The sequence below is a fragment of the Diabrotica virgifera genome, chromosome 7 (assembly GCF_917563875.1).
Source record: "Diabrotica virgifera virgifera chromosome 7, PGI_DIABVI_V3a".
Classification (NCBI taxonomy): domain Eukaryota; kingdom Metazoa; phylum Arthropoda; class Insecta; order Coleoptera; family Chrysomelidae; genus Diabrotica; species Diabrotica virgifera.
In genome coordinates this window covers 225,282,296-225,310,023 of record NC_065449.1, presented here as the reverse complement: position 1 = coordinate 225,310,023, position 27,728 = coordinate 225,282,296, and the positions used below count along the sequence as shown (strand labels likewise).

The window sequence follows — 27,728 nt, the reverse complement described above, 5'->3', positions numbered from 1 at the left end:
TCAGTCTTTCTAAATATGAAAAAATAATTTTTCTACGGGTAACGGTTAAAAAGTTATTCTAATTGTTTATAAGTAAGCAAAAAATGGACATGTTTTTGCAAAATAATTTTACACTGTTTAAAATTATTTTTTGTCATTTATTTTTAATTAAGGTGATAGTATAAATGTTCTTCTTTCATAAACTGTCCGAAGTATTGAAGTATTATTGTAACCTCATAATTTTCTGACTTATAGTGTTGCAAAAAAAATGAATTTGGGAAAAATAAATTAAATAACTTTTAAACTATTTGACCAATTGCTTTGAAATTTAAAATATAATTTAAGTACAAGAAGTCTCGGCATTCCGCGTAATAAGAAGATTCTAAGTTAATTTTTACCTAAGTTACGAATATTTATAAAAACTCAATATTTATGATTTATTTTGCAATTTTCTAAGCAACCAATAAGGTTGGACATATTCAGCGAATGCCATATTGAAGTTTTTTATACGATTTATGAGTTTCTTACTCTCAAATTTGTTTAAAGTGCTTAACTTTTTGGTAATACACGAAAAAAGCGATAATTTACCGTTTTTCGATCTTCATTTGTTTATAACTATGTGTATCATCAAAATCGGCTGCAGGAAACATATAAGTTAATAATATAGATGTTCATACTACTCAAAAAATTTGGTTTCGGCCTGGAGGGGGATGTGTCACGAGAAAAACCTTATTTCTCTGGACTATAAAGAAAGTTATTGTTTGAAGTAAAAGGTGCAGATTCTTGAATTGCAAAGTTTAATCGCAAAAGTTGAGTAACAAAATTTGAAATTTAGCTGTTTAATTAATTTTAAGTTAAAATCTAGAGTACAGAGAACAAAATGTTTTATAGAAAAAAAGTGGTGTAACTTTTAATTTTAAGAAAAACGTGATTTCATCTTTTTTTTATTTGTAGGGTAAAATTGCGATTTTGACAATGTTTCCCCATCTAAAATTCAAAATAAAACTCATTTTCGTTTTCAGCACCATAAAAAGTATAAAGTAAGACCAAAATTAGCCATTCACCACACCGTGGTTGATATCTCGAGAAATGAGCGTTTTTTTTTTGGGGGAGTACCACGTACAGCTGGTTCCAAAAAAAACTGATACGACTCTTAAAGTGCATTTTGTAGAAAATTGAGCAGTGTATTTTCTTCTTCTTCTTCTTCTTTTTTGGTCTCGCTACAAAGCGATTACCAGCACGATTTATAGGTTATCTTGATGTAGTCTGGCTCTAAGCCATATCAAAATCACTGACTATGTTCTTGTAAAAAGCTTTTGGTGAGGTGTAATATAATGAATATGAGTTTAATTATATTTAATTTATTATATTTTGACGGATAAATACTTATTATTTAAATACTGTAACTGTCACTGCCAAATCTTAAAATTTGTCAAATAACTTCAACCTCAAAAAATTGCTGTTTGTTTGTTTATTTTATTATTTGTCTGTCATAATAAATATAATATAATGTCAGACCAATCATACACTGCTCAAAATGATCAAATCTTACTAAGAGTCGTATCAGTTTTTTTTGGAACCAGCTGTACCACTCGTCTATAAGGTCGCGTAACTTTTTTTCTGTTGCATATTTTGACTTTGTGGCTTTTTATTGTTATTTTTTTAATTTATTTATTTAAAATATAATTTAACTAAATAAATGTGCAACATAATAATATTCATAAAATTCAAGTTTCTACCAAAATATATAAATATAATATTAAACTTCAAATCCGGTATACTGTCAATGTTAAAAATGGGCTGCAACGGTCTAGCGCTAGCGAATGCTAGTCCGCGAATTTATTCTCATTCGGCTGCGCCCATCATTTTTTTTTTACTGTAGTCGGAACGCAAAATACTCTTTCTTTATAACAATACTGTTTAAACAATTTTTAACATTTTTTCTTGCAAAAACTTTGTTAAAAACTTTGACTTTTCTTATAAAAGATTGGTTAATTTCAGATCTTAGTGTTGTTAATTAACGTAACAGTGATTTTTTCAAAAAAAGGGGCTATCTCAGACCCCAAGGGTCGTAGGATCTAAAAATTTTTTTTAGAAGTTGTGTATTTTAACCAGCTTTCAGTATTTTTTATTGCCATTTAATTTGATCTAATTTCTACGAAATTATTGTAATTGTTTATAAGCTTAAAAACTGCTATTTATTAACAAATAATTTTGTGTACGTACATGTAATTTTTTTTTTACTTTTTTTCATAGGGTATTAGTATACATCTTAGCGAAGGAAATGAAATTAAATTTAATTAAACAAATTAAACAAATCTAAACAAATTAAATTTTGCAAAAACTATTTAACAGATTTGGATTATTTTTTGCACACCATTCAAACACCATAATGCCCTCAAGTTTAGGTATATTTAAACATATTTTAATAAACAATAAAATTATTATTAACAATATTCAAAAACAGTGATTTTGTCGTCCGTTTTGCAATAACTTTTTTGTTTATTAACCGATTTTAATTTGTTTTATCTCATTCTATGTATCTTTTTTTTCTGAAAAAGTTACCTGTGGACGTCAAATTTCTAAATAAACAAGTTTTTAAGTTATGAGCAAAAAACTAAGTTTGACGTTTTGATTGTTTATTTAAAAAATGTTCCACTAAAAAATTGATGAATCCCAAGATGGTAGCTTTTTTGTAATATCTCATACTACACATTTCGACTGTCAAACCTCGTCTTTTCAATTATGTCGAAAAACGGCTTATTTTTTACTAACTTGATTGGTCTACTAAGTGTTTTAATGAACCTTACGACGTCTGGTTCATTAAAGATTATTTCGAATATTTCGAAGTTATATCTTTTGCGTCACTGCCTTTGGGTCGTTTATATTTCCAAATATTTTGTGGAGTATTTTATGCTTGAGTATTCCGAAAAGTCCTTTACATTATTTCTGCGGAAAGTTTACGTTTCTGCCCCATACGTGTGGACTGGCCGCATTGTTTTGTGTATAATAATTTTATTTCTTCTTCGGATGTTTCTTGAGTGGAACTGTTTTTGAAGTCCATTCTTCTTCTTGATGTGCCTATTAGTGTCGACTGTTGGCGATCATCATGGCAATTTTCACTTTATCTGCAGCAACGCGGAAAAACTGCACAGATGTTGTGTTGAACTAGGTTCTGAGGTTCTTTAACCTTCATGTTCTTCTTCTTGCTGGACCTCGCTTTCCAAGTATTTTTTCTTTTTTCCAAGTATTTCGAACTTTCGAGATTTGACGGTGTCCAAGTAGCGCCGAACGGGTTAATTAAGTCTTTTAAGTATGCTTTAAAACTGTAGAATAAAACTAAAATTGAAACGATTTAGTTTTTAAGTAAACCTTAAGGTTGCAATTTAACCGCTTTCAGCATAAAAGGGCCCACTCTGAAAGATGTCAATAAAACCAAAAATGAAAACCGTGTTAAAGGTTTTATTTTCTTAAGCAACTGGTTTTAAAGCTGCTGTGAAGATGCTTTTAAAACCATGTTAAAAGACAGTTTAAGTGCAGGCAGCTTTATAGCTAACTTAACAAGGTTTCTTAAATGGAGACTTTTAAAGACAATTTACCATATTAAACGATTCTTTAAACCCATATACTTCATATAGGCCAACAGATTTTTACATGTGTTATAAGAGGTAGATACGTATTTGTAACCATAAAATAGTAAAAAGTACTTGGTTATTTCGGACTGTCAAAGTAGAAAAACACTTACGCACCCAACTTTATTGATAATGTTAACAAAAATAAGTCTAAATAACTCACGCGCCCTAAAATTTCTGACTTTTGGAGATTAAAAAATAAAAATAATAAAAAAATTTAAATCCGAAAAATATTAGTTATAAAGAAAAATTATTTTATCTACAATTTTAATGTTTTAATTTTAAAATAAATCGAATTTATGTCTTTAAGTTGCTTATTTATAATTTTTATATAAGCCTTATATTGTAATCTTTCATGGCTTTCAGTATCTCCAGAAAGCAATATTGCCGAAATCCAACTAAAACTATTTGGTCTATCGACAGAGAATTGTTAAGATTAAATGGTTTTATTTTCTACCTTTCCAAGAGCATATATCCTACATAAAAGCAAGGTTGCCTTGCAATTAAAACCGTTTAGTTTTAATGCTTTCCCTCCTGATTTTATCATTTCGGCCGATATTTCTGTTATTCCTGGGCTTTTGTTATTTTTCAAGCTCTTTATTTCGTTCTTTATTTCTTGTTCTGTGGGTATTTCTATTGCTATCTGATCATCTTCAATTTCATGGCTTGTTTCCCTTTGTACTTCGCTCTTATTTAGCAATTGTGTGAAATAGTTTTGCCAGTTTTCCATTATTTTTTCCGGCTCATTTAGCATCCCTTTATCATCTCTCATATATGGGTTGTTTTTTTGACAGAAAGAGATATATGACCTGATAAAAAGAATATGGGAAGTAGAAAAAATGCCAGAAGAGTGGACCATAGCAAGAATATGCCCTATACATAAAAAAGGTGATAGAATGCTATGCGAAAACTACAGAGGCATCGCACTATTAGAAATAGTTTACAAAATTTTGGCACAAAGTATAAGAAAAAGGCTAAGTAATTATTCGGAAAAAATACTGAGGGAATACCAGGCAGGTTTTAGAAACAACAGATCAACGACTGACCAAATATTTGCCTTAAAAGAAATACAGACTACCTGTTACGAACATAAAACAGTACTATATGTTTTGTTCATAGACTTTAAGCAGGCTTACGACACAGTAAATAGACAGCAGATATACGAACTGATGAAAGAACTGGGGATACCAAGTAAAATTGTTAGGATGATAAAGATGACGATGGAAAACACAACAAACGAAATAGCTTGGAAAGGGTATACATCCAAAAAGTTTGAAACCAAGGAAGGATTACGACAAGGAGACCCACTATCAACAATGGCATTCAATCTAACATTGGAAGGAATAATAAGGAATAGCAGAATAAACATGCAAGAAACGATATTTAAAAACGGCCACCAATGCATAGCATTTGCAGATGATCTGACGCTATTAGCAACAAGCAAAAAAGAACTACAAAAGTTAATAAAAAACATAATAATGGAAGCCAAAAAATTCGGACTTAAAATAAATGAAGAAAAGACAAAGTATATGATAATGGGAGAGATCCAAAAAGAAAAAGAGAATAACATCATAGGACAAATAGATGGAGAAAAAACATACTCGTTCAAAAGAGCCAAAGAAATTATTTACCTGGGAGCCAAAATAGATGAAAATGGTCATGAAGAAGGGGAGATAAAGGCAAGAATAGCTAAAGAAAATAAAAAATATGGAGCATTACGCACATTATTGAAATCCAAATACGTATCAAGAAAAACAAAAATAAGAATTTATAAGACTGTTATCAGACCTACAGTAACATACGCAAGTGAAACATGGGTGCTCAAAAAGTCAGAAACAGACCTGTTAGAAAGATGGGAGAGAAAAATGCAAAGAGCAATATATGGAGGTGTGAAAATAGAAGGTCAGTGGAGAAGAAGAACCAATAAAGAATTGGAAGAACTATATCAAGAGCCAACGATTACGACGACGATCAAAGCACAGAGAATACGATACTTGGGGCACATAGAGAGAATGGGAAGTAAGCGAATGCCAAAAATGGTACTCTCACGAAGACCAATACAAAAGAGGAGGAAAGGCAGGCCAAGGAAAAGATGGAAGGACAGTGTATATGAAGACTTGAAGAAAAGTAACATTGAGAGATGGAAAGAACTAGCATTGGACAGAAGGAGATGGAGAGAGGTGATGAAGGAGTGTATAAAAAGACTGAAGTGTATTTAAATAAAATTTACAAGTTTTATAATTTATGTAAGTTATACTAAGTTATTTATTATATTATTTATGTAATCAGAAATGTAAACATTTTAGCCCTAGGCCTACAAGGCCTGTTGCGCTTAATAAATATAGTTTTAATGCTGCTGTCAATAATGCCACTCGGTTTTAATGTGAATCTAACCTAAAATTGAGGCGTCATAGTGTTGTGTGTGTTGCATTTTTCTTTTAAAATGACCAGTTCGTTTATACTTTAAGTACTTGCGCCTTATTTCTTCCATACTAACTGTACTTCTACTTTTTACAACAAACTACAATACTGCTTCGCTCTAAATCAAATGGCCATTTTGAACATTAAAGAGGAGATAGGATGAGTGATAGTTTTATTGATTCTAACAAGAAGCATAGTTTAGTCTTTATGATAACCAAATTGATTCAGTTAAGAGAGTTTGGTTTTAATATAGCCTACTAGATGCTTTTAAGAAAGCAACTTTAAAGAAAACTAAAAAAATAGTTTTAAGGCATATGTTTTACTGACGTAATAGTCTTGAGATCAAGTAGTTTTAATAGTAGGTTTTGTTAGTCATATTAGGAGAATCTTTAAAACTGCAGTAAAACTAAAAGGTAACAAACTAGCATCGAATAAAACCAAACAGTCCGGAAGTTCTTCATTAAACTACTTAGTTTTAAAGTGAACTGAGAATAAACCATTTTAAAGCTACAATAAGAGAAATTATCTATTAAGATTAATTAGTCTTATTTGATACTCTTATTAGATACTTTAAAACTAGTGACAAACAGTTTTAAAGTTCTGGCAGTATATCTACAAAGTAATTTTAAGACCATTATCTTCTTATTTACCACAATAAACCTCTATAAATCTTAAATAAAACTAAAATTTTTATTGTGCTACTTGGGTGGTCAGTACCTTTTGGTTCTTCTTAATTCTTCTGAGAACCTTCTCATTTGTGAGCCGGTCAGTCCACGCAATGTTAGATAAGTATTCTCCGATATACCCACATCTCCAATGCTTACCAATTTTCGTTCAAGGTCCACGACTTAACATCATAAAAAAGGACAGAGAGAAGACGTACCATCGCAGCATTCATACTTTTATACCAAGATAGATGTTCCGGCTTTTGAAGAAGGCTCCCATCAGGTTAATGGTGGATCTATTGCTCATTCATTACTATCGTGAGCGATATGAGATGTAAATATATGAGTTGTAATATATGAGATATAATACACTCACGGGCAAAAATATTGCATATTTTGAAATTAACGTCCGAAATAAAACTTTTTGGGCTGCCCCCAGTGTCATAGGAATAGGATTTCTGTTCCGAAAGTTTTGAATGTATGTATATTTCAATTAACTAGTTTTAATGGGAAATAAACCACGATTTTACTAAAAAAATGATTTTATTATATAAAAGGTATAATCGGATTTAAATTTGATATTGGCTATTATATGGTGGCCAATATAATTTTTAGATTGAATCTCATTAAGATAAGTACTCACTATTCTACCGAGATGAAGACCTGCAACGTGGTGCATTAACAAGGATTTGTTATCCAATATGGCTGAAAAATGGCAAAACATAATCTTCTTAAATGTTCTTAATGTACATGTACATATCAGCTGTCATTCACCCAATAACCTCCACAAGTTCGGTATCTCCTTTCCAAGAAATACCACTCCATAGCACTATGCCTCCACCATCAAAATAACACTCTGTATGAGGTTACTTCTGGCTTAGCGTTCATCATATGGATGCAAGATTTACAAAAGTTCGTCTACAGAACAGTTGGCGAACAGTATATCAGTTGTAATCTCATACAGAGCGTTAGTTTTTGTGATGGCGGCATAATAGGCCAGGGTAATATGACAAAAATATACCCTGTTCGTGACACTTCAGCAGCCAGGATACTGAAGCGTTTTTTCGACAGGTAATACCTATAGGAACAAATTGTAACTATTTCCTGCGTAGGATCTGGCGGCTATTTTTATTTATAAACAATTAACTGTCAAAAAATGGCATTTTGGTCTTCTTTTTTCAAATCAACGGAAAAAAGTGAAACTTATGATTTTTTTTAGTACAAATATCTTCTAGATTATGGAAAAGCTTTAAAATGACGTATTTCAAAGTTTGATATACTTATTTATTGTTAATATAATTGCGAAAAAAGATCAGAATTGCAAAAAAAATTAGGTATTTTCGCAGTAACTATTGTAAAAATTAGTGTACAGCATTAACCTTTTTGTCAAATGAGGGTTATTTGGTGCTTAATATGTGATAAAAATTTCAAAGCGATTCATTCAATTGTTTAAATTTTATTCAAATTGTTTATCCCAGAGAACATTTTTTTTGCAATAACATAAGTCAGAAGAAAATGACGTTAGAACCATTCTACAGTTGTCAAATGAAAGAGCATGAGCTACATTTTCAAAGTGGTTTAAAAAAGAGAATAAGAAATGCATTTTTTAGTAATAAATAATTACGCAAATGTATCGTAAATTTTTCTTTATAAACTTTTTGAATAACTTTTTTCAAAAAAATTAACTTTTTTACCCTGTTTTAAGTGTACAACTACCAAGTAATTTTATTTATACCATAATTGATAAAAAATTGTAATAAATATATATAATTTCTTATATAACAAAATAAAAATTTATAAGGAAAGATTTACGATACTTTTGCATAATTATTTATTACTAATAAATGCATTTTTATTCACGTTTTTTAAACCAAGTTGAAAACATAGCTTATGCTCTTCCATTTGACATCTGTAGAATGCTCCTAACGTCATTTTTTTCTGACTTATGTTATTGCAAAAAAAAATGCTCTCTGGGATAAACAATTTGAACAAAATTTAAACAATTGAATGAATCGCTTTGAAATTTTTATCACATATTAAGCACCAAAGAACCAAAGAAAGTGACAAAAATTTCAAAGCTGTACACTAATTTTTACAACAGTTATTACGAAAATTATTTTTTTTTGCAATTCCAATATTTTTTCGCAATTATATTAACAATAAATGAGTATATCAAACTTTGTAATACGTCATTTTAAAGCTTTTTCCATAATGTCGAAGATATTTGTACTAAAAAAAACATGTTTCCCTGTTTTCCAATGATTAAAAAAAAAAAAAAAAAATGTCATTAGAGAGATTTTGCACCTCTTAAAATAACCGCTGATTTTGGCTCCGCTATGATTAACTTTATTAAGCACAACGATTACGGCAACGTTAAAAAGCAGAGTTTTTGCAGCCTGTCAAGTAGGTTTTTCGTGTCATCGTTATCGTTATTTAAACATAACCTCACTTCACAACGTTATTGTAATTTTAAGCATATACTTAACAGTACTTAAGCATACTACTAAACAGTTTTTGATATTTTAATTTATAGGTCATCAAAATTAGAATCTATGTAAATGTAATTTTACTGATTTTTTTACATTCTGGCAACAAAGCAATTTAACCATTACTATAACGATAACGATAAGCACTACTTTAAACCTCCGTAAATTACGGAATCCCTTATGTTTAATAACGATAACGGATCATATATTCGCTAATGCGCAGACGTAGTATAACGATAACCATAACGGAATTGCAAAATAAGAGGTGCAAACTCTCTCTAATTTTTGACACTTAATTGTTTATAAATAAAAATGGCCGCCAGATCCTACGCAGGAAATAGTTACAATCTGCTCTTATAGGTATTACCTGTCGAAAAAACGCTTCAGTACCCTGGCTGTTTAAGTATCATGGAAAAAACCTTATTACCCTGGACTATAGTGCTATGGAGCGGTATTGTTTTGAAAGAACATACCGAACACGTGGAGATTATTAGTAGACCAACGCGCATCTGTAAAAATATTAGTACATTTGGACGTTGAGAGGTGACTCAAATTTTTTGCAGAAATTGCTTGAAAATAAATCAAATAATAATAATTGAGTTATCCCCCTCTCAAAAAGGTCCGGAACATTGTTTAAATAATTAAAATGTCAAAAAATTAAGGAAAAATTCGATTTCTTTCTTCGTTTTTTGATTATAACTTTAAAAGTATTCATTTCCGAGAAAAGTTGTACTGATATAAAAGTTGCGTAATTAAATTTCCTACCATATAGAATTGGTTAAAAATTTAAAAAATAGTCACCCTTGTTGCAAAATAGCAATAATTGCGAAAAAACTATACAGAAACAAGTATTTGCATTTTACGTTTTTCAACCATTTGTGCTAGACTTAGGACCTTCATATTTCACCCAGAAAAACTTTATGATACAGAAAAATAATACTGTAAATTTAATTAAGATCGGTTTAATAGATTGTGCAAAATAAATTTTGCAATCCAGCTTTCGTAAAAAAATTCATTTTTTCAAAATGTTACAGGACTGAAAATAAAGCAGGTAGCAAGTTGAAATTTTTTTTGCGTATAGAATTCTACTGTACCTTTCATTTGCAATTTTGTAAAATTAAAATCGATTAACACCACGGCGTCAGGAATTTTTTTAATAAACATTAATTATTGTTGCTACGCGCAGGACAGCGGATAGTTTGCTCTGATTGGGCATTCCAATGACCTTTGATAATGATTGATACATTTTAATTTTTATTAAATTTCGATATAAATAAATAAATTTGTTTATTGCAAAATAAAAACACATACTCTATCCTTTGAAATAACACTTTTATTAGCAAAAACTTTCCTTGTTCATATATTTTAACTTAAAAAAAAAACGTTTATTATTTTTAAACATATGCAATTGTTTAAACAATATTTCACAAACAATAATAAAATAAGTTTGATTTTTGTGGAATTAAAATATTAAAATACAAAAAAATATAGAATAAGAAAATAATATATTAGATAAAGATTGGAAGAAATATTGGTGGAAATCAACTTGTGTGAATCGAACACCGCTGTCCTGCGCGTAGCACCAAAAATTATTGTTTATTTAAAAAATTTTCTGACGCCGTGGTAATTAATCGATTTTAATTTTGCAAATTGCAAATGAAAGGTACAGTACACTTCTATAAACAAAAAAAATCAACTTGCTATCTGCTTTATTTTCAGTCCTGTAACATTTTGAAAAAATAATTTTTTTTTGCGAAAGCTGGATTACAAAATTTATTTTGCAAAATCTATTGAACCGATCTTAATGAAATTTACAGTATTGTTTTACTGTATCATAATGTTTTTCTGGGTGAAATATGAAGGTCCTAAGTGTAGCATAAATGGTTGAAAAACGTAAAATGCGAATACTTGTTTTTGTATGGTTTGTTCACAATTATTTCTATTTTGCAACTAGGGTGACTATTTTTTAAATTTTTAACCAATTCTGCATTGTAGGAAATTTAATTTTGCAACTTTTATGTCAGTACAACTTTTCTCGGAAATGAATAATTTTAAAGTTATAATCAAAAAACCAAGAAGAAAATCGAATTTTTCCTTATTTTTTTGACATTTTGATTATTTAAACAATTTTCCGGACCTTTTTGAGAGGGAAGATAACTCAAATATTATTATTTGATTTATTTTCAAGTAATTTCTGCAAAAAAATTTGAGTCACCTCTCAACGTCCATCTCAAAACAGATGCGCCCTGGACTATAGGCGAAAACCAACTGATACGTACATTGAAAACTTTTAAGAAGATCATGTTTTGCCATTTGAAAGTCATATCACTTACTGGTGTTAATGCACGTCGTCTTGTCGCTAGCATAGTGAAGACATACTTTGATGAGATTCTGTTTAAAAATTATACTGGCAGCATAGAATCCACATTAGATTTAAATACGATTATAGCATTTATATTCAAAAACATCGAATTCGGAAATGAAATCCTATTGTTATGATGCATGGGGGGGCTAAGGATAATAGCACAAAATATTTAATTCCATATGCATATGCAATATTTTTGTCCGTAAGTATATACTCGTATATTATAGTATGTATAGCTCCCTGTGCGTGACAAGCTTAAAGTTATAACATAACTCTAAGAAGTTTCTACAAACACAAGCACGGAAAATTTTTATAATATATTATATGCGAAAATTTAATCAAAAACTTTTTATATCCTGTATTATCAAAATTTACAATATACTAAATAAAATCAACATACTCGAATTGCTAATCCTAATCTATTTACAGCTTATCTATTGTTCATCTTTACGATTCCAATAAATATTACGATTTTATATTACCGTATGATATAAATTACATTATTCTGTGTTACAGCTATCAATAATCAATTCATTATTGTTGACAAGCAATTAAATACCAATCGAAAAGTAATATTTTGATATAATAAATTTGTCAATTTATATTAATATTTATTAGCAGGATTTGGTTGTTGATTTTTCTACTAATAAAATCTAATTAAAAAAAAATATGCGATAACATATGGATTTTGTGAAGTTATCTGTGATTTAATATAGGTATATACAGAGAGAGTCTGTAATTTGGAATAAATTCAATATCTCAGATACTAATTGTTTTTTTGAAAAATGCTAAGACCCGTCGATTAGTATTTCAAATTGTCCTTTCTGACATACAATAATAATGTATACGGGGTGTCCCAACTTAGAGATATGACGTCATCGTTGATTTTCTTAAATGGCAACACTGTCATTTTGATAGCTATTTTGATAGGGTGTGTAAAGATATATACAACTGCAAAATATCAAATTTTTATTCTGTACCATTTACAAGATAATAGAAAATAACAAAGTTATATCTGTAATTTGGAATAAATTCAATAATTAAAATAATAATTGTTTTTTTGAAAAATGCTCAGACCCATCGATTAGTATTTCAAATTGTCATTTTTGACATACAATAATAATGTATACAGGGTGTCCCAATTTAGAGATAGGACGTCATCGTTGATTTTCTTAAAAGGCAACACTGTCATTTTGATAGCTATTTTGATAGCGTGTGTAATGTTATACACAACTGCAAAATTTCAAATTTTTATTCCCTGCCATTTACAAGATAATAAAATATAACAAAGTTATGAAAAACAAGTAATTAAATAACAATTGAATTTAATTATTTCATTTAAACAAATACTCATAATGTTGTTGCCCTCAATTATTGTCAAATTGTCAATGGGCAACGTTATGAGCATTTGCTTAATTGAAATAATTAAATTTAATTATTATTTGATTACTTGTTTTTCATAACTTTGTTATTTTTTATTATCTTGTAAATGGCAGTGAATAAAAATTTGAATCTTTGCAGTTGTGTATAACTTTACACACGCTATCAAAGTAGCGATCAAAATGACAGTGTTGTCATTTAAGAAAATCAACGATGATGTCATATCTCTAAATTGGGACACCCTGTATACATTATAATTATATGTCAAAAATGACAACTTGAAATACTAATCGACGGGTCTGAGCATTTTTCAAAAAAACCATTAGTATTTTAATTATTGAAATTATTACAAATTACAGATATAACTTTGTTATTTTATATTATCTTGTAAATGGTAGAGAATAAAAATTTGATATTTTGCAGTTGTGTTAAACTTTACACACCCTATCAAAATAGCTATCAAAATGACAGTGTTGCCATTTAAGAAAATCAACGATAACGTCATATCTCTAAATTGGGACACCCTGTATACATTATTAATTATTATTGTATGTCAAAAAGGAAAATCTTAAATACTAATCGACGGGTCTGAGAATTTTTCAAAAAAACAGTTAGTATTTAAGATATTGAATTTATTCCAAATTACAGACTCTCTCTGTATAATGGATTGATTACGGCTGTCGCCGCTTCTCCGCCCCCAATTACATGTCTATTAAGCTAGAATAGCCATTTCATAAGGGAGCTATAAGACTTACCATATATTTTTTTGCTATTTTATTGTTAATTTATTACGCAAATTAAAAATGTATTGCTTCATCCCCTTCAGAGAAACAGGTGGCTATTCCAGCTTAATATTAAGATAGAATAGCCAACATTCATATTTCCGTAATTAAAGCAGGTAGAGGGTCGCTTTCGGCGGCATATTTTATTCCTAATTAATTGCTGAAAGATTGCGTAAACAAGAATTTACAAACTCACCCTCTTCAACCCCTACCGTTATCATCATTCCCCGGAATCCACAAATAGTGAGAATAACCAGTTTAAAAACCTAAAACCAAGTGGGTATTTTTTTGCTAATTAATTGCTACAGGTCTACGCCAAAAATAAATTTTTTGCTTCATCCCCTAACGAGAAAAATGGCTACTGCGGTTTAATACTTAAGCTACAATACCCAACACTTATGTTTCAGGAACGAAAGTAGGTAGAGGGTCACTTTCGGTGGCATATTTTGTTGCTAATAAATTTGAAATATTTGTGTTTTATAATGTTGAAAAACGCAACAGAAGAAGAGATAAAAAATAGATTGAGACAAACAATATCTTGTATAACACAACTACATATTGTAATCTGGAATAAAAACATCAAAGAAAAAACAAAAACAAAAATGATATACCTACCCAACAATAGCATGAAGTATCATGACATTTATGCAGCAGAAATTTAGATCATAAACACAAAAGCAAAAGGATAATTCTAAAGACCGGAATGGAATACTGGAGAAAATGCTGTGGCCTAACCAGAAGTGGCAGAATATCAAATGAAGAGATAGAGAGAAGAATGAAAGTGGAAAAAAGATGCCCTGCAGTATATGGATGAAAGAAGACTAAAATGGTACGGCCCCATACGTAGAGCAAAAAATACAGTATGAAGTGTTTAGGATTATTTAAATATTTAATATACATGTACAATTGTAAATATTTTATCTTAAATTTTAATTCTCCTGTATATAATTTTTCTTAATTATTATTACGAAAACGAAATAAGAGTCTCACGCATACGAACACATGTGCGAATCGGCTTGGGGATTTGGAATCTGAGTTATCTAAGACGCAAGATAAACAAGTAGCCGCTTTGACTAATTTTAATAGTTTTCGTTTATTGGAAAAAGTCGGTACATACTTTAAACCAATTTTAATAGGTTGGTTCTCAGGAGAAAACGGAAAAGGGAGATTAGGTGTAAGAGATTTATATTTAGCGTAGGGGTGCGAGAGTCAGTCGATTTTGAGATTCGAATAAAAGAGGCTGTATTTGGCGATAATCGAAAGGACGCGGAGTTTAAGACTTACTAATATACTGACAAGACGGTCATATATTAAGTAGATAAACGCGATTATTTCAAAGACATTTTCTATTGTGAGAACTCGAAAAATTTTAGTCGCGATTACACAATAATTTTACATTTCGTCAATTTAATAGTAAGTTTTAACTATTTATAATGGGAAATAAGCCACAATATTATTAAAAAATGATTTTTATTAACGTTTCGACGCCCAAATCGGGTGCCGTTGTCAAAATACAAAATACTCTTTTTAATAATATTGTGGCTTATATCCCATTATAAATAGTTAAAATTGTAAAAATGCCACAAGAAAATAGCTTCAGAACAACATTAATAGTAGGTATCTATAATTGTCAATTGAAACTGTTAAACATCACACGGACTTTTAATACGATTGTCTTTAAAGAATCCTACATACATGATAGCCTTGCAAAATTACTCATGACCACGTTCCCGATAAAACACAAGTTAAAGATGCCCTCTGGTAAGAAAAAATCTTTAATTCTAGTCCTCAATTCCGGAATATCAGACGATGGATCGGTCTGCCTCCTTCAGCATTCCTCATAAGTACGCATCAGGTGGCGTTAGATCTCGTGAGTGGTGATCTCCCAAATAGCCCAGGAACCGAAGCATTTCACCTCGCAATTTTTACAGAATGCATCGATTTGCTAAAAAATTTGAGAATTAGTAGTGGATAGTCCAAGGATCAAGGTGATGCAGAGCATCACCTTCGGCAAGGTGATGCCGAAAGGCGCTTTTATCATGGGGTGGTTGCCACCCCATCTCGGAGTGGAAATTTTTTTATTATATTTTGGATCCAAAACTTGATAAAAACGATCATTCTAAGCAAAAAGTGTTCTATATATTTTTTTGATAAAATTAATAGTTTTCGATTTATTCGCTATCGAAAGTTTTAGTCTTATATCGAAAAAATCAATGTTTTACCAATTATTGTACTCATTTAAGATTCACTCAATTTTTGCCGTAGAAAAACTGTTTTCAAACCATGTTCTTGGGAATTAAATAACATACAATATCACATTTACACATTTTTTCGTATCTCTGATTCTAATCTTTCTATTATGAAGAAAATGGCATTTTTTACCAAACTACAAAAATTCGTTATTCGTTTTAACTCTAGTTTTTTAAAAACTAATAATTTTAAGCCACTTAAACCTCTAGAATCTATTAATAATACATAAATAAAGAAGAATGAATAAGACCAATGACTCCGCTAACTTACATTATTATGCTTCCAATTGGATTTCTCCTTTTTTTTTTTTTCAAAAAAATATATTGATTTTTCAACAGTAACTTTTTTATTTTTTATCTTAGAAAGTTTGTTAAAAAATAATTTTATAGGTTTTTACAAGATCTATAAGTGTATTACTATGAAATCTTTTAAAAGTCCTCTGTCGCAAAACGAGGTGACTTTGAAAGGATTGGTAAAGATGGTTTTTGCATGTTATTACAAGTTTTAGTTGTCAATAGTTCACTGAATTTTTGCCGTACAAAAAATATTTGCAAACCATGCTCTTGGGAGTTAAATAAGCTATAATTTTAATATTAAACATTTTTTCGTATCTCTGATGCTACTCTTTCTATTCTGAAGAAAAATTTATTTTTTCCAAAATACAAAAATTTGTTATTCGCTTTTAACTCCATTTTTTTTAAACCAATCATTCTAGGCAGGTCAAACTTCTAGAACCTATTAATAATACATAAATAAAGAACACCAAATAAGGTCAATGACTAATTTGAATTAGGTTGGTGATTAGAGCGGTTGCTACCGATCACTTTTTCGCTGAAAAAAAATAGGGACTGACATTATTTTCATTATATTATAAGTCACTTAATTTTTGAGCTAAAGACTTTTTTCTATTTCTGGAAATTGATATTTTTAAATACTTTAAATTAGTTTGAACAAGTTATCCTCGAAGAATGCATAGTTTCCCGTGTTTTGACTTTGAAACTACAATATTTAGCATTTGACGAAGAAGAACTAACATATACCTAATAAAGTATAGCTCGATTACTATTGGTCTTAAAGAAAATTTAAAAAAACAATTTTGTTTATTTTTTCAAATGGTAGATTTTTGTTAAGTAAAGTAGTTTTGATAAAACGAAAACTTTTGGAGTTATTAGTAGAAAGCTTATTAAAAACATTGATTTTTTCGATTTAAAACTAACACTTTCGATAGCGAATAAATCGAAAACTATTAATTTCATCACAAAAATATATAGAACGTTTTTTGTTTAGAATGAATGTTTTTACCAACTTTTGTGGTCAAAATATAATACAAAATTTCCACCCCCATGGTAAAAATGCCTTTCGGTATCATATAGATTTTGATCCTTGGACTATCCACTACTTATTCGTCAAATTTTTAAGCTGAAACAGGCTGGAAGAATCACAATCTAAATATCGCAAAAGTCCGTCTCTGTCGTTATAGATAGAAGTAAGACGAAATGTACTTCCCAACGCGTTTCTCTTGGGCCACCCACAAGAAAGCGGAAGGATTAATATTTTAAGAAATTCTAGACGCCTAAGCTGATAATTTAGCTATTGCAGGCAGTAAAATGACAAAGAGACTTTAGGGCTCGAAGACAACTTTCCTAAAAGTATTTACTTTGCACAGGATATGCCTCATAAAAAGAAGAATAGGAAAGATTGCTAAGTGTTTGAGTGATAGAAATCTCAGAGTTCCAGATGGTTCCAATGCTGTAAATTGGCATATTAAAGATTTAAAAGCTTATTCATCCGTCAGTGTTTCGTCAGATGCTTCATATCGCCCTGTAAATAACGGAATATACATTTCTATTCGTTATCGGACAGATCTGAAGCATCTGACGAAACATTGACGGATGAATAAGCTTTTAAATCTTTAATATGCCAATTTCCAGCATTGGAACCATCTGGATTCCTAAGAACGTAAACTAACGAGGATAGTTTTTTAATTATGGTACATAAAATATATTTGGGAGCCAATTTTGCCATGAAATGTTTCGGGGCGCTAGATAAAACCATATTTTTTCTCCAAACTTGATCGCCAACGTTAAACTGTACGTCGCGTTTACGCAAATTATATGTTTTTGCATTTCTCTGATATGCACGAGACAAATTTTTACGCACGGCCGTGAAAACTTCTTTTATTCCCGTTACTTCGGACGCGTAATTATCGCGATCACCCGGTAGGATTTCTATATCAACAAAATCATGGGGTATTTGACCGTAATAATTTCCAGACCACGGTACGTGTCTAGCGAAATTTAAAAATGCCGGTGAATATTTGGTTACTTCATGTTTCGCTGTGTTCATGGCTTGCCGAATTTCATGTATGTGTTTGTCCCAATCGCGATGTTCGTCAATATAACTTCTGATTGCCGTACCAATAGTACGATTGCTCCTTTCAACAAAATTTACTTGGGGAGAATGAACTGCAGAGAACCAGATTTTTTGGACTGCATATCTCTCACAAAGATCTTTCATTATTTTACAATTTAAATTAGAGGCATTATCACACATAAGATGTTGTGGAACTCCAAATATGAGAAACACCTGTTATTCTAAAAATTTACAGATATTTGAAGCAGTAGCCTTGCGAAGAGGATGTAACAAAGTGTACTTAGAAAACCAATCTGAGACCACCAGCAACCACGTAAAACCGTTTCTACTTCTGGTTAAAGGGCCTATTAAATCAACGGCGATAATTTGCCATGGGTATTCGGCTTTTTTCTCTTTACCCATTTTACCCATTTGCGCCATATTTGGTGCTTTTTGTGCTCCACACGTTTTGCAGGCACGGACATATCTAACAACATCTCTTCGCATTTTTGGCCAGTAATAATTTTCTTGGATTCGAGCAAGAGTTTTATAAACACCAGGATGGGCACAAGTTGCAGGATCATGACACGACTTAATAACATCCTCACGTTGAGATTTGGGAACAAGGACTTTCCACTCGATTAAATTTGAATTAAAAGGAAGACAAGCCGGAATAAATTTGTATATGAGGTCGTTCTCTACTTTCCACTGTGGAAAACTTTCTGGGTTAGACAAAATCTTTGTACGCAAATCATCGTACCAGGGATCGATGCGATCAGTATCAACTTCAAGATAAGCAATTTGATCATTCTCATGAATCCTACTAAGTGCATCAGGCACCTTATGACATGCTCCTTTACGATGGACGATTCGGAAATCAAACTGTTTGAGACGCATAGCCCAACGAGCTAAACGGCCTGTGGGATTTTTTAAATTTCTAAGCCATAACAACGAATAATGGTCAGTGATGAGGGTAAATTCAACACCATCTACGTAAGGACGAAATTTTTCAACAGCAAACAAAGCTGCAAGGGCCTCTTTCTCGGTGGTTCCATACGAACGTTCTGCTCTTGTCAAAGACCGACTAGCATAGGAAATCACCTTTTCTCCACCGTCTATTTCTTGAGTCAATACAGCTCCTAGACCGGTGTTACTTGCGTCACACTGAATAGTGAAGGGACGAGAATAATCGAGTTGTACTAGAACTGGGGAAGATACTAAAGCTTCCTTTATGGCGATAAAAGCATTCTCAGCTTCTGATGTCCAAACTATAGGTTCTTTCTTTTTCTTTCCTTTCAAAAGATCATTGATAGGGGAAACAAGGGTAGAAAAATTTTTGACGAAGCGTCTATACCAAGAACAAAGACCAATAAAACGTTTAATCTCCGTTGTGTTAGTTGGACGGGGATAATAATTAACCATAGTGGAAATTTTGTCGGGGTCCGACCGAAGAGAGTTATCACCAACGATATAGCCTAAATACTTCAAAGTTGTTTTGAAAAATTCACATTTGTCTACATTTATCGTAAGGTTAGCATCCTTTAGTTTATCTCGAACTTGTCCTAACAAGGCAACGTGTTCCTCAGCAGTGGAAGAACAAACAATAATATCATCCAAGTAAGTAAAAATAAAAGGTTCGAATTCTGGTCCAAAAATTTGATCTACTAATCTTTGCTGGGTTTGAGCACTATTACAAAGACCAAAAGGCATCACAGTAAATTGAAATGATCCACGGCCAACAACAGCAAAAGCAGTTTTTTCTCGCGAAGATGGATCAAGAGGGATCTGCCAAAAAGCTTTTTTCAAATCTATCGAACTTATATATTTAGCGTTACGCAATAATGACAAAATTCGGTCAATATTGGGGAGAGGATATGTGTCATGACGAGTAACTTCATTAAGATTCCTGCCATCAAAACAAAACCTAAACTCGCCTGTCTTTTTTTTTACAAGCAAGACTGGACTACACCAAGGACTGTTACTCGGTTCTATAACTTTAAGTTTATGTACATCACATGTTTATCTAATTTGTCGTGCTTCATAAAATGGCACCCTAGAACGTGGGGCTATCTCTTGTCTAATTCTTATTAGTTTGTTTTCTTATTTTGTCCACGTTGTTCTGCTCATTATTGATTCATAAAATAAGTTTTTCATCTAACTCTTAATTAGTAATATCACAAAAAGGCTTTTTTATTTTTAACGCAACCTAAGTTTTATTCATAAAACGGCAACCGCACCTAGAGGTTTCTGTCATTTTTTTGTTTCTTTTTGCTCCGTGTTAACGAGTACTTAAAAACAACGTCATTGCATTCCTTTTTTTGTTTTACACGTAAATGGTATTTTTCCCAGCACTAATTTAAAATGTGGCTCCTTGTTGTCTAAAGGTGTCTGAATAGAGATTTTATACTGTTTATAAAATTTCGATGGATGCGCAGATAAGAAATAAGATAGTAATGTAAATACGAAAAGAGAAAATTCCAAAGGTAAATAAAATAATAACTGCTAGTTTTCAATTCCAAGTTTACAGTAAATTTTGAGTTTAAATATTTTTGTTGAATTTTTTTGCATAATTTTTGAAAGAATATAATTCAAAATGGAATCCTCCGTGGTTCAATATTTAAAAAATGACGAAATTGATTATGAATTGTTTATACGAGGGGTTAAGACTAAGAAAAATCTTAGTGACAAAAAAACAATACTTCGTAAATTACTTAGTAAAAAGGCCGTTATTGATTTAGAGGAAAATAAGTTAATATTCAACGATGAGAAGAAGCAGATAGACGAAACTGCTGTTGACATCCGTAGTTTAATTGGAGATTTCGAAGGAGACGTTAGAGATTCGGTCTATCGTAGGGCAAAGGCTCATCTTACGCATTTATCTTTTAGAATAGCTAGGTTACCCGTAGAATTTGAGGAAGAAGAAGAGTATAAGGCAGAGGCTTCTGCAGATTGTTTACTTTTAGAAGGGCAATTAGATGACAAAGTCGTTCCTGTTGGGCCATCAGTTTCTTCGAATATAATTCCTTCACAGCCGGTCGTTAATATTCCAGCTCCCGTCGATCAGGTGTCGCATCCAACTAATTTAGCTGATTGGAACATTAAGTTTAGTGGAGATTCTAAAGGAGTTTTCCCTTTCCTAGAAAAAGTTAGAGACCTGGCTGAATCCCGTAATGTAGGACAAGAGGTTCTTTTCAGATCAGCTGTCGAGTTATTTACAGGTAGCGCTGCTGTGTGGTTCAGGAGTGTTCGTAGTACCGTTTCTTCATGGAACGAATTGATTGGTCTTTTGAAGGCTACGTTTCTTCCCCAAGACTACGACGAGGATTTATGGAACCAGATCAAATCCAGGAAGCAGAAGAGAAATGAGTCGTTCGCTTTATTTCAGGCACAGGTTATGTCTTTGGCAAAACGGCTGACGGTGCAGCCTTTAGAGAAAACTATCGTGAAACACTTGAGGCAAAATATTATCCCTGAATATATTCCGTTGATTGCATTAGTCGATACCAATACTGTTGAGGAGTTGTCTGCTGTTATTCGTAAACTAGAGAATAATGTGGTCGTGCCTAGTGTCAAGAAGGAAACGTCCGTCGCTTATGTTAATCATGAGTTCCCCGGTCCCTCCAGAAAAGCCAATGTTCCTAACGGAAAAGCAAATTTTAAAAATAATGACGATCGCTCGGCTCCGCGAAATTCTGAGGCGAAAAACCCTAGTAAAAGTACTTCGAATAAATCGAAGATGATCGTTTGTTTTAATTGCCGAAGACGCGGGCACAATTTCAACGACTGTAAACAGCGTTTTGATAGATATTTTTGTTTCCGATGTGGCGCAGATAATGTTACGGTAAGGACATGCCCAAACTGTGTCAAACCTTCAAAAAACGAATAACCAACACCCTTAAGTTCGGTAAGAGTGTTCACAATAAAATTTCAAACCCCGAACATTCATGTTTTGCGGCCGATAATAAGTTTCCAGAAAATTTTAATGTCTCTGATTGGTACAAATGGCTAGGTACAGTAAAAAATTTTTATAAACATTCGTCAAAATTATCTCCGGTCATTGCTTCAAAGCCATTCGATAACAGACCTTACTTGGAGGTTCAAATTCTTTCGCAACCCTTTACGCTTTTATTAGATACCGGGTGTTCCACTACTGTAGTCGGATCCAAGGGATTGGATTTTCTTGAGAGAAACAACATTGAGATCGATTTACCGTGTAGTCAGAATGTGTCTTTAGCCGACGGATCGAGTAAAAAGGTTTCTGGTATTGTAGATTTGCCGTTTGTGGCGAATGGAATTTGTCATGTGATTAGTTGTCTTGTAGTGCCATCGCTACCAATAAATTTTATTTTAGGAATAACTTTATTTCAAAATTTTCTTTAGCGATAAATTTCGAACAAAATAAATGGATTGTCAGAAATCCTTGTTGCGAGATAGTAATTTCAAAACCTAAAGGCGATGTTTCGTTCCCACAATCTTTGTGTTCGATTGATTCTCTTGCCGCCGAGTTAAGACCTCTAGCGGGTGCTGTCATCCATAGTTTTCAGGAGGTAGACAAAAAGAATGGTATAGGAAGAACAGATATGATCAAAATGACTATCGATACGGGTGACGCAAAGCCTTTTCGACAACGTCCTTTTCCTATGTCGCCATACATGTCAGATATTTTAAATCGCGAATTAGATGAGATGCTCAAACTTAAAGTTATAGAACCGAGTAACAGTCCTTGGTGTAGACCAGTCTTGCTTGTAAAAAAAAAGACAGGCGAGTTTAGGTTTTGTTTTGATGGCAGGAATCTTAATGAAGTTACTCGTCATGACACATATCCTCTCCCCAATATTGACCGAATTTTGTCATTATTGCGTAACGCTAAATATATAAGTTCGATAGATTTGACAAAAGCTTTTTGGCAGATCACTCTTGATCCATCTTCGCGAGAAAAAACTGCTTTTGCTGTTGTTGGCCGTGGATCATTTCAATTTACTGTGATGCCTTTTGGTTTTTGTAATAGTGCTCAAACCCAGCAAAGATTAGTAGATCAAATTTTTGGACCAGAATTCGAACCTTTTATTTTTACTTACTTGGATGATATTATTGTTTGTTCTTCCACTGCTGAGGAACACGTTGCCTTGTTAGGACAAGTTCGAGATAAACTAAAGGATGCTGACCTTACGATAAATGTAGACAAATGTGAATTTTTCAAAACAACTTTGAAGTATTTAGGCTATATCGTTGGTGATAACTCTCTTCGGTCGGACCCCGACAAAATTTCCACTATGGTTAATTATCCCCGTCCAACTAACACAACGGAGATTAAACGTTTTATTGGTCTTTGTTCTTGGTATAGACGCTTCGTCAAAGATTTTTCTACCCTTGTTTCCCCTATCAATGATCTTTTGAAAGGAAAGAAAAAGAAAGAACCTATAGTTTGGACATCAGAAGCTGAGAATGCTTTTATCGCCATAAAGGAAGCTTTAGTATCTTCCCCAGTTCTAGTACAACCCGATTATTCTCGTCCCTTCACTATTCAGTGTGACGCAAGTAACACCGGTCTAGGAGCTGTATTGACTCAAGAAATAGACGGTGGAGAAAAGGTGATTTCCTATGCTAGTCGGTCTTTGACAAGAGCAGAACGTTCGTATGGAACCACCGAGAAAGAGGCCCTTGCAGCTTTGTTTGCTGTTGAAAAATTTCGTCCTTACGTAGATGGTGTTGAATTTACCCTCATCACTGACCATTATTCGTTGTTATGGCTTAGAAATTTAAAAAATCCCACAGGCCGTTTAGCTCGTTAGGCTATGCGTCTATACCAAGAACAAAGACCAATAAAACGTTTAATCTCCGTTGTGTTAGTTGGACGGGGATAATTAACCATAGTGGAAATTTTGTCGGGGTCCGACCGAAGAGAGTTATCACCAACGATATAGCCTAAATACTTCAAAGTTGTTTTGAAAAATTCACATTTGTCTACATTTATCGTAAGGTTAGCATCCTTTAGTTTATCTCGAACTTGTCCTAACAAGGCAACGTGTTCCTCAGCAGTGGAAGAACAAACAATAATATCATCCAAGTAAGTAAAAATAAAAGGTTCGAATTCTGGTCCAAAAATTTGATCTACTAATCTTTGCTGGGTTTGAGCACTATTACAAAGACCAAAAGGCATCACAGTAAATTGAAATGATCCACGGCCAACAACAGCAAAAGCAGTTTTTTCTCGCGAAGATGGATCAAGAGGGATCTGCCGAAAAGCTTTTTTCAAATCTATCGAACTTATATATTTAGCGTTACGCAATAATGACAAAATTCGGTCAATATTGGGGAGAGGATATGTGTCATGACGAGTAACTTCATTAAGATTCTTGCCATCAAAACAAAACCTAAACTCGCCTGTCTTTTTTTTTTTTTTTTTTTTTTTTTTTTTTTTTTAAGTTTTATGTACATCACATGTTTATCTAATTTGTCGTGCTTCAAAGCAAATCGATCCATTCTGTAAAAATTGCGAGATTTTGTCCTATTTTAAGCTTCATTACTTGGACTAAAAATATTCGCACAATATTCAAAGAGATTTCCCGGTCACGTTAAAAGTTGCCCTGTTCCTTGCGTCCCTTGCGACCCTTGCGACCTTTTTGGTATGACCGAAAATAGTACTCAACGATACAATTTTTTTCTGCAAAACTCAGAACCATCCTGAAGTACCTAACATTAACACGACATTCATATACGCTTTAACGACATTCAAAAACCAGTCAATACCTTTCGACGCATGACACATACAAAGAGGCATACGAATTTCAGTACTGTTTATTTTGCCGCATACCGTACATGAATAAACAAGGTTGCAGAATGGAGAGGAATAAAGGGAAAAAAGAAGGAGAGGACGACTGAGAAGTTCATGGCAAAATGATATCCTGTTGTTCTTGAGCCAACTGCTAGTGGTCAAGTAGACCACTATGTGATCTAGTTATTTTTTGCAACATTTTGTTCATATTTAAAGTGTCATTATTTTGCTTTAATTCATCTATTTGCAGCTGTATCATTTTATTTGGCCTCCCTGATTTTGGAGGCCTTTTTCCTCACAGAATTCAGTAGTAAAATAATAAATAGTTAGAAATAGTATCATAGAGATTAGTATACAGATTAGTGACTACTAATTTTTTAAAGACATAATTACTGCTTAGTAGTATCACAACGAAATATCTAGTTACTTCTTAAGTAATACACAATTGCTCCTGAAATAACCCAATTTATTTTACTTTAAAATGCTGTTAATCAAAGAATAAAAGAAATATACACGTTTAAAAAGCTCATTTTTCTTTCAGGAAATAGGTTTTTCGTGCCCAGTTGCTTTAAACGAACTCTATTAAGAAAATAACAAGAATCTACCCTTGTATTTCCAAGAAGAACAACGTCCAAATTTAACGGGACCTCTACACTGACGAACAGCAATCTCTAAAAAAAGTAAGTCGAATCTTGTTTTATTTTTTAACTTGATTGATCAGTTGGTTTATATTTTATTTTACTTGAAAAAATTCCTAAATGTATAGTTACAAAAAAAAAGAAAAAATAATCATAATATGTAGGAATATACACTCACCGGCACAAAATTACGCCACCCAAAATTTTTGATTAAGTTTGACAATCTACAACTTTCTTATTTGTACCCCGATTTTCAAGATTTTAGTTAGTTATTTATTCCTGTAACAAAAATTGTGTGCTTAGATGGCATTATACGGAGGTGGAAAACAGATAAAAACGAATTCCCAATGATCTGAAAGCCGTAGAAAAAAATATTTCAAACAAGAAATGTAGCTAAAGAATGTCAAACAAAAATATTTATTAGCACTTTTTATATAGAATGAACCGTTCTTTCAGAAACAACGCTGAAACGGCCGGTGATTTTGAATGTTAGTTACGCGAGGCAAATCAAATTTATAAATATTTGCATCAACTCGAAGTCAAAATTCATTATCTTTTGATTTGGAAACATATCAAAAACTTGCACTTTTTTCATCTTCACTTTAGTCAGAGTCGCTGCCTCAATAACTTATAGGTTATATAATAAATATTATGTAACTAGGTAGGTAATTATGCTATTTGGAGCACAGCCATCATGATCATCATAATCATCATCAATCTGTACCCGTCTACTGCTGAACATAAGTCTCCCTAAGCTTTTCCATCTAACTCTGTCTTGTGCGGCTTGAATCCACTTACTGATAACGCATCTACCGGTAGCAGAATTTTCAAATCGGCGACACATTTTCATTTTTGGAAATAGCCATGAGATAGGTAAAATACATCCTACACCGATACGTTTCAGCCAACTGAATATTTGATTAAATGAACCCCCCCAAGTAATGACTGTTAATTGATTTCGAATAAAAATAACATCAAACTCTAGGAGACGAGGGTAAAAGGGATAAAAATAACATCAAACTCTAGGGTAGTAGAATTTTCAAATCAGCGACACATTTTCATTTTTGGAAATAGCCATGAGATAGGTAAAATACATCCTACACCGATACGTTTCAGCCAACTGAATATTTGATTAAATGAAACCCCCAAGTAATGACTGTTAATTGATTTCGAATAAAAATAACATCAAACTCTAGGAGACGAGGTCCAACCTGAACACCAGGTAGCTCGAGGACTATCTTCTTTAACACATTCGTGTTTACCTACCTTGAAGGACCATCTTCATTATCATTGTGATCAACGTCCTCGGAAACACCGAGTATCAAAATTTCTGCCGATATTTTCCAAGTTGCAAATTTTTCAGTTTTTATGTACTTTCGAGCTGCTTTCTCCTTCTCCACAAAATACAATTTTAGTTTACCACCATGAATTTTATTTACAAACTTTCCTGACGCTTTCCCCAATCGAATGCAAAAAGTTGCAAAGCCATCCATCTTACTGCGGTAGGTTAAGTACTTCATGTACTTGCCTAATTACTATAAGAAGAAGAATGGATGTCTAAGCATAATATCAATTTTTAATGAGCCATTTCATATAATGTTTTTATTTGTCAATTTTGAGGCTCAATTTATTTTATTAACTGAATAAGATCAGATATAAACTTAAAAACGTTTAACACATTTTTATAACACGTCAAAAGATTCTTATAAAAAAGTCGTAAGTGATTAAGTAAAAATAATCTAGTAAAGTTGATAGCCAGTTGCAAGATGTTGCGAGTATTTGTGCAATATCGTAAAAATGCATTTTATCATCAGTATGTGTAATGGCGCTATTCCTTGAGATTAGAGTAAAGCGCTGGAAGCAGAATTAAATTGGAATTTTATTACGCACTCTATTTTTATACGTTCTGTGTATGTTTTGAGACTTGTGGAGAAATGAATCTTTTCTTGTATTACATTAGCCTCGGAAATTACCTTTACGATAATTTTATTGTTTAATTTTTA

The 27,728-nt window shown here is 32.1% G+C and overlaps 1 protein-coding gene across 2 annotated transcripts in view; it reads left to right on the top strand.

Moving 5' to 3' along the window:
• LOC114348778 (uncharacterized) overlaps positions 1-27,728 on the top strand; it is an 882,222-nt gene that overhangs the window by 749,061 nt on the left and 105,433 nt on the right. For both annotated transcript variants that reach the window (XM_028299269.2, XM_050657193.1), the window contains exon 3: positions 25,629-25,767. The gene's annotated coding sequence lies outside the window, so the exon portion shown is untranslated. The remainder of the gene's footprint in view (positions 1-25,628; positions 25,768-27,728) is intronic.